Here is a 12,349-nt window from a genome sequence, read left to right as displayed (position 1 = left end):
AGACTATTGTACTATCATCTCATAGAGTCCCTGGCACATAATAATATGCGGCACAGTGGCAGTGGAGGTTGCAAAATGCCAATGTATTACGAATGAACCCCAATGATCCGATCGAAATGAGGGATTTCGATCAGATCATTGGGGGGGGCACGTGCCACCCACCCCGGCCCCCCACTGGCTCCGCCAGTGCTCACGGTTCACCCTAAAAGCGCACCCACTTCACAAAACCGTGGCAGTAGATGGGGGTACCTGATGCATAAATTGAAAAGGAAAAAAACCTCTCCAGTAACAGTGTGCGACTATCGTCATCCAGAACAGACCGTACAGCAGAAGATAACGTCGCAGTGCCCGGATCCACAAACACGAAGGCGACATCACAGCGATGACGCAACTCGGCTGCTCCAGACGCTGTTATCTGCTGGCTTGACCACCCTGGATGTAACATCGTAGTCGTTGCTCTGCATCCACATCAGCAGCCGTGCGACAAGAATGGGACGACGCGACTCGTCCACAACTCTGTCGACGGGGACTCACCAGCGGCGACGCGGCGAGAGGTCACGACCCCTTTGTGTGTCCCCTTGACCTGTTCCTCCCAGGCTATGGGACCTCCGCCGTCTGTCATAGCCCCCCCCCCCACCGATCCGCCCCACCCCCAACCCTCTTCCGCCCGCCGACTTCTCAATCACTCAGGTCCCCGGTAATTGGCAGCGGGCGCTGTAGCGGAGCGGTTGAGAATCTGCCGAAGAAGCATTTCAGTCAATTTCCTACTCCTCCTCCTCCCCTTCACCCCCCACCACATCCAACTCCACCCCCACTCCCTGCCCTCGACGACCCCCGTAACCCCCCAAAACATCGAAGCGCAACGATTCAGCGTCTGTGTTTATCCTGGAGAAATCCAACGGGCTGTGCAGCTCTTTATAGACAGGTGTTCGCTCGCTCGGGGCGGGTCAGAAATTTACAACAAACAATGAAAAACAACCGACGACAAGAGTGAAAAGCGTAGGAACGGTGATGAAATCACTGACAATAAAACGAAATTAAGTAAAAAGTGCATGTTACACAAGTACATCAATTCCCAAGCTCGGGCAATGCAGCGATACAACTGCACACACAGTCCCAGACCACACCGAGTCAACACACAGTCCCCCAATAATATTGCACATTAAAATTTTACTATCGGTACACGGGAAAAGGATCAAATTTACAAATCACATTTACAAATCACATTTGCAAATGTGATTGTATCCAGTACTGATCTTCTTGCTTCGGGATATTTTTGGATGCACGCTGCAGCAGCAGGTTCAGATATCACTGCCACTGATGGCAGCCGGGAATCAAACGAACTGAGCTGGGCGTGTTCGTAGCGCAGGGCGCTAACCACAGTGCCACCACTCCCCATGAGCACACACACACATACGCGTACGAAGACAAGGCACACGAAGGAGTGCAGGCCATCACCACGCTCGGCTGCCTTCGTCTCGTGGCGATGTTTAACACACCGCACCAAACACTCATGCTAAGCCTGAGTCGACCTAGGGGAGGCCCAGGACCGGTTCAGAAAATAATCGCTGGCTTTGGCCGTGAGTGGGAATCGAGCTTGGGTCGCTGGGTTCGCTACACTATCGCCCCCCCAGCATTTAACAGACTATTGGGGCAAGTGCTGTTAGCGAGCACCTATTAAGGCTGTCACGGCATATGGGAGAGAGTGGCCAGACCGCGCCCGGCCGCCTTTGTTTCCCCAGTGGAGATGTTGACACACCGGCCCCAGGTACTCATTTAAGGCTGAGTCGACCTAGGGGAGGTCCCACGACCCGTTCAGATATTCGTCACACGCACAAAGACAAAGACCAAGATCCCCCGTATAGCCTTGAACAGACTGTTGGGGCAAGTGCTGGTAGCGGGCACCCATGAAGGCCGGCACGGCACACGAGGGATTGGGTGACCAGCACCACGCCGGATTCATCACACACACACACGTGGCTCGTAAGGCGAACCTGCTGAGCGTGCCGCCTCTGCCAGGCGTCGCGTCGCGAGTCTCGAGAGACAAAGGCGGCGGTGGCGTTGGAGGGGGGTGGCCCAACCCCGGCGCGACCTCTGCGCTCTCGCGACGCGCGCACTCCATCACGCACCAAGGTCGCTCCGTGTTTATTCCTCACGCTGGCGCACACCGCCCTGTGTGTGTCTGTGTGTCTGTGTGTGTTTGTGTGTGTCTGTGTGTCTGTGTGTGTCTGTGTGTGTGTGTGGGGGGGGGGGGGGGGTAGTGTAGTGGTTAGCGCGCTGCCCTACGAACCTGGCGACCCGGGGTCCATTCCCGCTCACGGCCAACGCCAGTGACGATTATCTGAAACGGTCCTGGGCCTCCCCTAGGTCGGCTCAGTATCAAATGAGTACCTGGTGCGGTGTGTAAATATCGTAACTGGGGAGACGAAGGCGGCCGGGCGTGGTGTTGGCCACCCACCCCCTTGTGTTGCGTTCCGGCCTTTATAGGTGCTCGCTAACAGCACTTGCCCCTACAGTCTGTCAGTCTGTTAAAGCTATACGGTGGATCTTTGTATTTGTCTTGGGGGGGGGGGGGAGGAGCGAGCGGTTGTGTAACGGCGAGCGAGCTGCGTAACGAACCCGGTGACCAGTGTTCAATTTCCGCTCACGGCCACCAACATCAGTGACCATACTTCACCACGCTGCTTCTTAAGATGCGACAGGCCTCATTGTAAATCCAAAATAATGCCGCATCTCAATTGCGTGTCGTGCGAACGCAGTTACTATAGACTCGCCTTCGCCAATAAATCGATTTCAATTTACGGCGCTGTAATTCCCCCCTCCCCCCCCCCAAAAAAAGCTTGAATTAACGGGCGATCCATTTGCAGATACCCCACTAAAATAATAAAGGATAAATTACATGCGGAGGACGCAACCCGTTATTCCACGTCTCCGCACGTGGTCTCCCACCAATCTCAGTCATTGACTCTGTCAGCACCGTCCCGTCTGTCGTGCAAAGAGTGTTCGACGGGGGGGGGGGGGCTTAGATTTATATGGGCGCAGCTCTGCAACTGCTTGTTCAGGTACCTGCTGATGGAATGGCCTATGCTAGAAGGGAGCTCTGGCGAGGAGTATAGAGCCGTGTTCTTCACTAATTTTCAGGGGGGGGGGGGAGGGGCATTTTCGCCGATAGGACATCATCAGTGTATGTGAGGGGGCCGCCACACATTTGAAACCATTGTGGGTTTGACAGCAGCACGTTGATGATGATGATGATGAGTGGTGTTCTCGCTGTTTGTGTATCGTCGGAGGCCGCACGTCACGGGGCAGCACCAAAGGCCACCAGGGGCCTCCAGTGGCCCCTGGGCCTTGCAATGAAGAACGCTGCTGTTTAGTGGAATTGGAGTAGTTCGGCTTACTCGTTCCCGCCGGCCAGACGCTTGGGTAAATAGGTAAGAGTCGCCACGCTTTAGCCCACAGCACGCTGCCTGAAAGATTGACTAATTGTGGTGTACCACATTCATTAACTTTTTTACTTGCTTATTTATCCTGGAATGCCACACTGAGTTGCATGACACATGTTCAGGAGGGCCCTGCTGCTCTCACATTGGCGTATTTTTACCAGATGTTTTCAGGCAATTAATGACGATGAGCTGTGTCTACAACTTTCATTATTATTGACGTGGAGAGGAGGAAACCGGAGCACCCGTAGAATCCCCACGCCTTGCGCGAGGGAGCAATACTCTATCCCCGTACAGATGGTGGGGGGGGGGGGGGGGGAGATGACGATTAGCCCACTTGCTGTACTGCCTTCTCCTGGCAAGCCAGAGGTATGGGACCTCCTCCTCGAGACCCAGCCACGGGAAGGGGGAGTTTCACGCAGCATCTGTGTGTGCGGAGAGACACCAACCCCCATCTCGCTGCTGCCTCCGCAGCTGTGCTGGATGGTCAGCTGCCACGTAAGTAAGCACTGCCACCGCCGCCCGACTATTCGTGTTTGCAGGGATCAGCAGAGGCAGTAGAGAGCGTGCAACGCGTGGAAGAACCCAACCAAAAGACACAGGAGGAATAGCAGGCCATTTGTTATAATGACAGTAGAGTCAACCTACGGTGTGAGTGGACTAGTGTCCACGGGAGGTAATGACAGAGGAGTCAGCCTGCAGTACGAGTGGACTAGTGTCCACGAGAGGTAATGACAGAGGAGTCAGCCTGCAGTACGAGTGGACTAGTGTCCACGGGAGGTAATGACAGAGGAGTCAACCTGTAGTGCGAAGGGACAAGTGACCCCGGGTGGTAATGACAGAGGAGTCAGCCTGCAGTGCGAAGGGACTAGTGACCCCGGGTGGTAATGACAGAGGAGTCAGCCTGCAGTACAAGTGGATTGGTGGCGACGGGAATGATCGAGAGATAGGAGCGTGGCCAGGTGTCGGGAGAGGAAAGGTGGCGTCTGCCGGTAATGCGTGCAGTCTATAAACCAGGTTCGGGAATGGGGGCGTGGCCTCGGACCGTATATAAGGGAGATGCGCGGGAGATTCGGGGCTGTTGCGGTGGTGGGTCTCGGCCTTTCCGAGTGCGAGCACGTGGCTCCTCAAATAAGAGAAACCATCTCAAAACAAGTGCGTCCAGGTCGTGGTCACAAATTGACGAGCGACCAAGAGACTCGGGAGGTGTAGGGAGGGCCATTGGTAACTAACCAGTGCGCTATCCGTAAATGGATCGCCACGATTTCAAACGTCCTCCATAATTTCGTCGCCTCCGTTACAAACTCAGCAAACCTCGAGCGGTTCAACAAGAGACCAACACGCTCAGTATCGGAACCCCGACCCGCAGAGACACGGCCGAGTAGAGAAGGCGCATTTGAAACTTGGTGGTGTATCCATAAATTGATCACTCTGTATTCAAAACACCCCCCGACATATTAAAGGGCCACCACACAAACCGCAATCGACCCGCACGCCCTTTGAATGGAGGGGGGGGGCGGGCGGTCGCAGCCGCGGCCTCCACCGTCGACAGAAAACCACACAAACGTCGGGGCGGTGATTTCATGGCCCGTGACACGGTCACCTGTTGGGGCTCCCACGCCAGAGACCCATAAAGCCGTCTAAGAGAAGTGAATGCCCAAATCGATAGCCAACGCAAGGAACCAACAACGCGCTGTGTGTGCCCGACCCCCATCGAACTCCCACCTCCAAAAAAATTCGTCAATTCGCCGAGGGGGGAGAAAGGGGGTCACGGCTGCTCACGCACCGTAGCGGAGCTGTTGTCTGTCCCATCTATCCCAGTCAAACGCGATGAGTTGTTGGCCGAGTGGCTGGGGGTGCTTGTGCGTAGAAGGGCTTTGGGGTGGAGGGTTGCCCTGGAGGCTACGGGGGGGGGGTGGTGGTGGAGTGTCGTGGGGGGGGGGCGGTGAGTGTGAGGGGTGGGCAGTGGTGCTGCTATCGAGTGTGCAGGCGGTGCAACTGTACCGGAGCTCACCACGTGCCGAGAGGGTGTGGGAGTGGACGAGGGCCCAGGCCGCAGCGATGTCGAATTTGACAGGGGCAGAGGAGGGGCACATGGGGGAATTTAATTGTACCGGGTGGGGGGTGGGGGTAGGGGGGGAATCTAATTCCTTGCACCAGGGACCAGGGCATGCACGCGACGCGACTGGGTTGTCTGCAGGGGAAGGTAGGGTGGTGGGTGGTGTTCGCAATGGCCATGTCAGAGACATACTAGAGCTGTCACTGCAGAGGAGATGTGATAGTCATTCTGATAGCAACGACGCAGGGCCTTTACCCGAAACGTCGCCTGTTATGTTTTTTTCCTTTTAGGCCACACACACGCGCAGTGTTGGTATTGACGGAAGTGTGTGTGTGTGTATATGTATGTGTGTATGTCCGGCGAAATGAGAAATGCTGAGGGAGGGTGGCGTTTGTGCACAGACTCCCCTATTTGACATCATAACAACAGTCTGGACCACTGGACGGGTTCCGCAGGATTGGAAGGATGCCCTTGTGGTCCCCCTGTTTAAGAAGGGGGACCGCACAGACTGTAACAACTACAGGGGCATCTCACTCCTCAGTGTGCCGGGAAAGGTCCTGGCAAGGATTATTTAACATCGCCTTGCCAGGCACGCTGAGGAGAGGCTTGCGGAGCCCCAATGCGGTTTCAGGAAAGGGCGGTCCTGCACAGATGCCATATTTTCTGTCCGGCTGCTACAGCAGAGGTGTAGGGAATTCCAACAAGACCTACATCTCTGCTTTATTGACCTGGTCAAGGCCTATGATACCATCAGTAGGCCTGGGCTCTGAGTTGTTCTTCGTGCTTTTGGAGTCCCTGACACTCTGCTCACGATCATTAAGGACCTTCATGATGGTGAGCGGGCCCGGGTAAAACTACATGGCCGGGAGTCAGAGCCATTCCCTGTACACCTTGGGGTGTGACAGGGATGTCCTCTAGCTCCCACATTATTTAACATCTATTTTGACCACGTAGGTCGTGAATCCTTCAATAGCTGTACCGGGGGAATCTCCATTTGGTACAGATATAATGGGAGGCTGATCGATGCCCGGGTGCGGTCAAGGGATGGCTCCCTATTGCTCAACCACGTTATGTATGCCGATGATTTGGTAATAGCTGCTCATTCAGAGGAGGAGTTGGAGACGCTGCTGCTGAGACTGGAGTGTGCCACTAAGAGATGGGGCCTTACCATCAGCCCCACCAAAATGAAGTACCTACCTGGGATTTTTGTACCATCCGACACTCCACCCCCACAACTCCCAATCGGTGATGGTGCAGTTGTGGAGAGAGTAGAGAGTTTCCCATATCTGGGCAGTGTGCTTATGACCGGCTCCAGTTTAACAGCAGAGGTCTCACTCCGAATTAGTCGAGCGGCAATATATTTTCATTGGTTGCGTAACGCTGTGTGGAAGCTACCTGGTCTGTCGCTCCGCACTAAGCTTCAGGTCTTCTCGGCCAAGGTAATTCCCTCCCTTCTCTACGCTTGCGAAACGTGGACCCCCCTAATTGAACATCTTCGCCGGTTAGAAACCTTTAGGTTAGCCTACCTACGATCCATCCTGGGTTTAACCAGGCTGGAATGTGTGAGGAGCTCACAAATCCTTGAAAGATTTGGGCAAGGTCCCATCGGTGAGCTCCTCCGGCAGGCAAGGCTGCGTTGGCTGGGTCATGTAGCCCGCATGCCCAGCCACCGCATGCCGAAACAGCTTTTGTTCGGCCGGATCGAGGGAGCTAAACGGGCGCGACATGGGCTAGAGAAGAGAGGGAGTGATGTGGTGCAGGAGGACATGGAGCTGAGTGGACTTGCCGATGACTGGTACCAGAGGTGTCAAGATCGGCCTCTGTGGAGGAGGCTCGTGAAGGACGCTACTGGGCAGTTGGAGGCAGTCGCCCTCCAACAACAACGGAGGCGGAGGAGCGACGCTCACAACAACAAGCGGAGCGCCGGGTGGCTAAAGCTCAGCAGGTTGGAACAGTAGGGGGCACAGGTGGTGCATCAACCAGTCATCTCAGTCATCTTAGTCAGTCGATCCGTAGCACTTGGGTCTGCCCCGTGACCTCCTGCCAGCGGGCGTTCGACACTTCACGTGTCCTCAAGGTGCACATGGTCTGGCACAAGCGTCGTGGTGACGTCACCGCCACTTAGTGGCGAATGGCGGTTGTTGTTGTTGTGATGTTGTGTGTGTGCTGAACTTCTATCGCACCCTACGTAGCAAACCGTGCTTATCGGAGGTGCGGGCGAAAAACAACAGACAAGGTGTCTCCTTTGTGGGTCTATGGGTCTCTGTGTGAGTAGCATGTATGTATGTATGTTGAACTTCTTTCGCGCCGTACGTAGCAAACCGTGCTAATCGGAGGTGCAGGGGGAGAACAAACCAAACGAATCCTCAATCTCTGCAGCGCCCCCCTGTAAACAACATCATTCCATTCCCTGTCACCTTTTTGTAAGCTCTGTCATCAAACCCCTTGATTGAAGGCGACCTATATGTATTAATTAGCTTAGCACCCTCAACATAGTTTGTTAGATCGGGCATATTTCTTCAAGTGTCCAATATACATTCATCCGCAATAAACAAAAAAACGATAATTTGACCCAAGTTATTGCAATTCAGTTTAAATTTGCTCACGTTACTTAAAGTAGCCCGCACATCACTCATGTAAAACAAAGCAGTGCCTGTCGATTTGTTTCTGCACTTAATTTGAGAGGGGGAATTGTACTGGGCAATTGGGGGGGGGGGAGAAAGGGGGTATTAAGGGGGGGGGGGCTGGAGGGGGTCGCTGGAAGTTTTGTTCACCCCACACGGCGCACAGTGAGACGCGCTCGTTACAATTAAGAAACTCGTTAATAGACAATTATTGCCGTCATCATTCATTAATATCCGTCCCAACTTGAGTTTTATTTTTGCATCGCCCGGTAAATAACATTAAGGAGCGTGACAGCGTGAAGCTAACAAACATTAACATAGTTTTTGTTTTAACCCCCCCCTCCATTCAATTACCCCCCCCCCCCCCCCCCCACACACACACACACAGAATAGCTCTCTCGTTGTTTGAATCAACTTGGCACTTAGGATAAGAACACGCGAGTTTACCGATGCATGCAGAGTGCCTGCCTGCCTGTCTGCGTGCCTGCCTGCCTGCATGCCTACCTGCATGCCTGCCTGCCTGCCTGCATGCCTGCCTGCGTGCCTGCCTGCCTGCATGCATGCCTGCCTGCGTGCCTGCCTGCCTGCATGCATGCCTACCTGCATGCCTGTCTGCCTGCCTGAATGCCTGCCTGCATGCCTGACTGCGTGCCTGCCTGCCTGCATGCATGCCTACCTGCATGCCTGTCTGCCTGCCTGAATGCCTGCCTGCCTGCCTGCATGCCTGCCTGCCTGCTCAACTTGCGAAAAGTTTGCCCACAAGAACAAGAACAATCGAAAGTCGTGGAGATTTGCTCCTCAACTGAAAACCGAGAATCGTGCCCATGTCCCGTTAACAAGCAATGCAGAGCCATTGGTGTAAATTCCCCGTTCCTATGGCAGGGGGAGAGGGTGGGCGTGGTTGGTCGATTCAACCAATAAGATAACAGCTGTTGACTCCCCCCCCCCCCCCACACCCTGAAAGCAGTGCTAATTTTATCAACCCTAAAGGGATGATCGGCTAAGTCAAATCAAATTTGCCAATAATAATATAAAAAAATACTTGAGATTATATTTCGCTCCGTAATGAAAATTAAGTACAGAACCAAATGTAATGCGGCTGTTTTTGTTGTTGTTTACAGTCATTGGAGACCAAGTACGAACCTCAATCAACTCGCTCGGCGATTGAGTGACTGCCCTTCCGTCTATATATAACTGGAATCAGCTCAAACCTCTCGTAAATCACGTGACTTCTCTGTGATCACCCCCACTCTGAATCTCTCTCCTCTCATATATAGATCTCTATCTCCATCGAAATCAACTGAAGCCTCCCGTAAATCACGTGGCTTCTGCGTGACCACCCCCACTCTGAATCCCTCCCATCTCGCCTACATAATTATATCTCCCTATATAAATCAGCTGAAGCCTCCCGTAAATCACGTGGCTTTGTGTGACCCACTCTGAATCATACCGCTTCCTCTCCCCCGCCAACAAAAAATGTGTTATTCCCAAGAACAAAGGAGACTGTTGAGATGTTTTAAAGACCAAATTGACACCCCGTTATCACAACGGCATCAAGTTTGCGTTAATAACAGATGCCTTTTTGTTAAACATGCAAAGAAAAGTTGACAAGAATGTAGGCATTGTCCTTGAAACGCCAAAAAAGCCTAGTGTGGCATCGTTCTTCGGTCTAACGCCCGGTGAGAGTCTCTCTCCGGCGGAGGTCAATCAGTTACATAGAAGATGCAAACACATGATTGTTATCAAAGCGTGTGTGTTTGCACGTCTTACCACAAGCATGATGTGTGGTTAATGCAGACTTGATGCCTTGTGATAATAGGCGTCTATTCGGTGTTTGAACATCTTAACACATCCTGTGTCCTTGCGGGACAGGGTAAGACCTCTTATCGTTTCGTCATCTTGATGCACGCCATTCCGAGGTCATCAGCAACGTTTCACTGTTCAAGTCACCATAGTCAAGAAACAAAACGATTTATAGTGCCAATGAGCATTTATAAATTGGTGCCTTATCTCCTCGTTACAGCCCTGAGTCTGTGGTGGAAATTCCTCATTTCTATGACGGGGGGCGATTCTTCTCCAAAGGGTAACCGCTGTGGACTTCCTCACTCAATGCTACTTATTTTATCGACCTCTGGGGGATGATGTGAAGAGCAGGTCGCCATGTACGACGCAATTAGATTGGGGGGTCGTTGGTGGGTGGAAGTAAGTGGTGGGTGGGAGAAGGTGCGTGGGTGGGAGTAGGTGGGTGGGTGGGTGGGAGTAGGTGGTGGGTGAGAGTAGGTGGGTGGGTGGGAGCAGGTGGGTGGGTGGGAGCAGGTGGGTGGGTGGAAGTAAGTGGTGGGTGGGAGAAGGTGCGTGGGTGGGAGCAGGTGCGTGGGTGGGAGCAGGTGGGTGGGTGGGAGTAGGTGGTGGGTGAGAGTAGGTGGGTGGGTGGGATTAGGTGCGTGGGTAGGAGCAGGTGGGTGGAAGTAGGTGGGTAGAATAGTTAATCACAATTCTAATAACAATATAGCACACCGTATTTGGTAGTCACTCCATTCTCATGGCGCAAGGCTATCACAAGGGAAGACGCGGCTGCGTTTCACGCAGTCCGCAGTAGTGTCAATTCAGTCATTTGCGGTGTAATTATTTTGACAAATTTGGACCCTGACTATGGCACACGATGCCCTAATATTTTCTAATGACGGATGTTTAACCGTCCACTGGCGCGGAGTATTTATTTTAACAGTTAAAACACTTTTTTAAATATTTAAACAATATTTAGTTTCATTCCAAGCAAGGCCCACTGAACGATGCAGCTCTTTTTCAGAAGGGACCTGGCCTCAAATAATAACTCAACGAAGTGGCTTATCATGTGGACATTTATAGCAGCAAAATGCAGTACTCTAAACCGCATTTTGATTCTAAATATGGGGAGAGAGAGAGAGACGTGCAAACTCCAGATGCAGTAGTAACCGGGGCGGCCTGTCGGTATGGAACCGCGAAGCTCTGCAACAACAACGAGCGGCGAAGGGCGCTCGCTGCTGGGCCGAAGCCGGGACAACACGAACTGGAAAACGCCACCAACAACAACAATAAATCGCTCGGCAATATGCGGGAACAAAAAAAAATCGCATTGTCCCACTGGGACGCAAATACGGAGGGACTCCTCCTGCTCCTCCTGCTCCTCCTCCAGAAGCAACAGCGCTGTTTAATCAGCCGTGGCCTCATTAAAAATGATTAATTATCAGAGGTAGCTGCCGCAATGGGTGGCCGTGCATCTTATTCCCCTATGGTGCCGGGAAGCGCGTCCCGCCCCCATTGGCTGAGCCGCCTCTCAGCCAACACCTGACGAGTGATCATCAGCGACGGCCGTAAATCGAGGTACGCCGCGTTTTGCAACAAACCCCCTACCCACCCCCCTCATCCCCCTAGACCCCTCCCCCCACCTCTCCACCCACCCCCGCCCCGCTCGCTCGCTCGCTCCTTCGCCCGAGGTAATGGGCCTCCCCGTTCCCCCGTAAATTACAGCGATACAATCTCGAAATATTTATCTTTTATTCCTCCCCCGTGTACAAGAGGTGGTGGTGGTGGTGGTGGTGGGGGGTAGCGGGTCGCGGGGAGGGAGGGGGGCCTCACGGTATGGTGCCGGTGGCTGAGTTTGATGTCGTGCGTCATAAAAAAAACGCAACGAACTAAATATGCAGAACAATAACCAGGAGCGAGAGCGAGGGAACGAGGGAGCGCGCGCGCGCACGCGAGAGGAGAGAGAGAGGGGAGAGAGCGAGCATATACCCGTCGGAGGCCGTAGGACTGCCATGAGGGCTGGGTGCAGATGCAGCACTTGTCGTAGTTTATACCTTTTTTTTTACAAATATTACATTGAAAACAGGGGGGGGGGGGTAGAGAGAGAGAGAGAGGGCAGTACATATACTAAAATTGGAACGATACAGAGAAGATTAGCATGGCCCCTGTGCAAGGATGACACGCAAATTCGTGAGGCGTTCCATATAAAAAAGAAAAGAAAAAGAGAGAGGGGGGGGTAGAAAGGGGGGGGGATATAAAGAGGGGGTAGAGGGTAAGAAGGAGGAGAGCAGAGCGTGAAATATTTTGTGAAATCTTTCATTTAAAGGGGGTGGGGGCACATAAAGCAAAGCATTGGAAAAAACCGAAATGATGAACGAAGCAAAGTGCCGACTACACCGAGCATCTTCTTGTTTCCTCTGATCGTAAAAAAAGGAGGAGGA

General features: G+C 53.1%; 1 pseudogene; it reads left to right on the top strand.

Moving 5' to 3' along the window:
- Positions 1-12,004: 12,004 nt before the first annotated feature.
- On the top strand, positions 12,005-12,118 carry LOC116944299 (U6 spliceosomal RNA; annotated as a pseudogene).
- Positions 12,119-12,349: the final 231 nt, after the last annotated feature.

Source organism: Petromyzon marinus, chromosome 20, assembly GCF_048934315.1.
Source record: "Petromyzon marinus isolate PM22_M1 ecotype Great Lakes invasive population chromosome 20, UKy_Petmar_22M1.pri1.0, whole genome shotgun sequence".
Lineage (NCBI taxonomy): Eukaryota > Metazoa > Chordata > Hyperoartia > Petromyzontiformes > Petromyzontidae > Petromyzon > Petromyzon marinus.
Note: the sequence above shows the minus strand (reverse complement) of the source record. Positions and strands in the feature narration are given on the sequence as shown.